At 46.5% G+C, this 3009-nt stretch overlaps 1 protein-coding gene across 1 annotated transcript in view; it reads left to right on the forward strand.

Moving 5' to 3' along the window:
- The first annotated feature begins 1782 nt into the window (after window positions 1-1782).
- The window catches only part of LOC109484053 (brother of CDO-like), a 31710-nt gene continuing 30483 nt past the window's right edge, over window positions 1783-3009 (forward strand). Inside the window, exon 1 of the mRNA XM_019787246.1 lies at window positions 1783-1902. The gene's annotated coding sequence lies outside the window, so the exon portion shown is untranslated. The remainder of the gene's footprint in view (window positions 1903-3009) is intronic.

Consider the following 3009-nt stretch of genomic DNA (forward strand, 5'->3'; position numbering starts at 1 on the left):
TGCAGCTTTAAATAGGGACATGGGGTGGGCTTCTAGCAGGTTTCTTGTGCCAGCTTCTTCACTTCTTGGCTGTATGCTGCAGTCAGTTATAAGAGGGCCTGCAAGGGGGGGTCCCAGTGAAAATACAGTGAATACATTGAAAAAGACATAAATACATCAGAACATCAACAAGGAACACGCAAATTGATATTTACAAATTAAAAACTAGAGGTAGAGGCTCATGTAACACTGTTTGTGATAGCTCTTTTGAACCTGAGTAGGTTACTCAGTGTTTTAACATGATATGGTAAGTTGTTCCACAGCAATATTGCACGATACAGTCATTCACATCCTTACACAATGCCTCTGAAGGGTCTGGCTGGAGATGTGGGTTTATATCCTTTGTCGCCCTTCGATCACAACGTGTAGCCCGAGTCTCGTGTCTTTGATTCCTTTCACCGGAGTTGTAAGAAGCAGCAGAAAACTGAAAAGGGGCAAGACTGAGAGAGTGTGATGGATGATTTAATTAACTTCCCGGCTCCGCCCCCAAGTTAATATCCCAGAAAGCTGTTAGTAGTAGTTTGACCACAGAGAGGAAAGTTTCCAACGCAAATGTTGATGGTCATAGTGGCAGTGTTTACCCATCAGGGCCAGCCCTGTGCCAGGGGGATGTTTTTGTATTGACACAAGGACTTGAGTCCAAGTGGATCGGGCTTGGGAGTAGGTTAGAAAGAAAACAGGCAGGGCAGAGGCATCGGGAGGATCAGGCAGCTGGGAGCAGGGGGGCACCGGAGGCAGGAAGACTGCCTCAGGCAGACAGGATGTGTGTACGGGCAGGATTTGGTAGTCTCTACCATACTAGTTAACTACGCTGGATATATGTTATGAGAGGATATTTGCCAGGGGAGTTTGGCCGCCTTGGGGTTTGACTGGCCGCTCAGTTTGGAGGGGAAGAACCGACCTTCTGCAGACTGACTCCCCTGGCCGATTTACTCCGATCTCCAAATTTGCTACGATCCGTATTCGCATAGAAAGGCCTGGTGGACGCTAAGGATTTGGAGTGTGTGTGTGTGTGTGTGAAAGTTTCCTAATTTCACTGTTAGAGGATAGGTGCACCTTTTGCTGAATTTGCTACGATCCGTATTCCCGTAGAAAGGCCTGGTGGAGGCTATGGATTTGGAGTGTGTGTGTGTAAAAGTTTCATAATTTCACTGTTAGAGGATAGGAGCACCTTTTGCTGAATTTGCTACGATTCGTAATCCCATAGAAAGGCCTGGTGGAGGCTATGGATTTGTGGTGTGTGTGCGTTAAAGTTTCATGTACTGTCAGAAGAGGAAAAGGGGCAGAAAACCCAGCTTGCTGCCACTGCCTCTTCGAATTTGCTACGATCCGTATTCCCGTAGAAAGGCCTGGTGGAGGCTAGGGTTTGTGGTGTGTGCGCGTTAAAGTTTCATGTGCTGTCAGAAGAGGAAAAGGGGCCGAAAACCCAGCTTGCCGCCTGGAGGCCCCGGCCTGGCTCATTTGGCGATGATTTATCCCCACAGTGATTATGGATATAGGATACTGAGCCAGGCATCCAGGCCAAACCTGAGATTGATTTAGTCGGAGATGCCCTCATGTGGTTGGAATTATCCCAGCACGGTCCAGCTAACTCACTTGGCTGGGCTCGACATGCAAGTTGCCCCTCTACCCTACAGGCAGGCACACAGGGAGCCGGGGATGGTCGGGTATAAGTTGCACCGAACCTACCAATTTACATGGATCTGATTTGGCACTGGTGAGAGTGGAACAAGGGCGGTTGTACTTGCGAAGTGTACGAACGTGTGTGTGTGTGCAGCGGTGGTAGTACTGTACGTCCCCGTCAACAGCAAGACCTGTTGGGTTTCAGATTTGGATCTGTTGTCGGAGAAGGCTGCAGACAAGGTAGGATTACAGCTACAGGTTTTATCTGAAAGGCTTACGGTTTTTCTATGGCGACGCGGCGCAGGCCACATCGCCAGTGTCATTATCTCGGCGGAGCAAACTGTGTCTCTTTTGTGCGCTGGAGGCGTCGTCTGTGTCACCACTTCAGGGTGCGACGACTTTGCTGGGTCCATGTTTTGCTGTAGACGGGCTTTGGCAGGATCAACAGCACTTTGTTGTAGTTCCCTGTAGACGTCGGAGGAATCAAGTGTTGCACAACATAATTTAAGGGGAGTTTTCTGGGGCGCAGACAAGGTTGTATTGTACAGCAGGGACGAAATCTTTTCCAAGAGTGTTTGTCCATCCAGGGAAATTAGACAAAGGTACAAGAGCATTTCACTCGACAACTGAGTACAATAAACAACAGATTGTTGGACAACATAATTTAAGAAGAGTTTTTGGGGAACAGACAAGGTTGTATTGTGCAAGAACAAAATCTTTTCCAACTGTTGGAGTGTTGGTCCATCTAGGGAAATGAGACAATAGCAAAGACCATATCACTCAACAACTGAGTACAATAAACAACAGATTGTTGGACAACATAATTTAAGAAGAGGTTTTGGGGAACAGACAAGGTTGTATTGTGCAAGAACAAAATCTTTTCGAACTGTTGGAGTGTTAGTGCATCTAGGGAATTATGAGACAATGGTACAAGAGCATTTCACTCGACAACTGAGTGTGTTAAATGGACGTGAACAAAAGTCATGTCCTATGAGTCATGAAAAGAACTATGCACAATATGAGGCTGGGGAGTGACATGATTTGGTTTCTGGCCACACCAATTTGATATGTTGGTCCACGGATTTTTTTTCAGAAAAAATTTGAAGCGACTGCGAAAAAAAAATAAAAAACAAGGACATAGGCATCGTATGGTAGCCCCTATGCTTGATAGGAGCCATGAAGTCAACACACCAGCCTGGTTTATAATTCAGTCAATTTCAAACTTTTAATCGAACCACTGCACTGACAGATGAAAAAACTGCAACAACTCTGAAGAGAAGGGACTTCCTTCAGCTGTCCGGGCCAAAATATGAGCATTTTCGAGTTGCTTCAGAGGTTGAAATGCTG

The sequence above is a fragment of the Branchiostoma belcheri genome, unplaced genomic scaffold (genome assembly GCF_001625305.1).
Source record: "Branchiostoma belcheri isolate BF01 breed outbred unplaced genomic scaffold, Haploidv18h27 scaffold68, whole genome shotgun sequence".
In the NCBI taxonomy this organism is placed as follows: domain Eukaryota; kingdom Metazoa; phylum Chordata; class Leptocardii; order Amphioxiformes; family Branchiostomatidae; genus Branchiostoma; species Branchiostoma belcheri.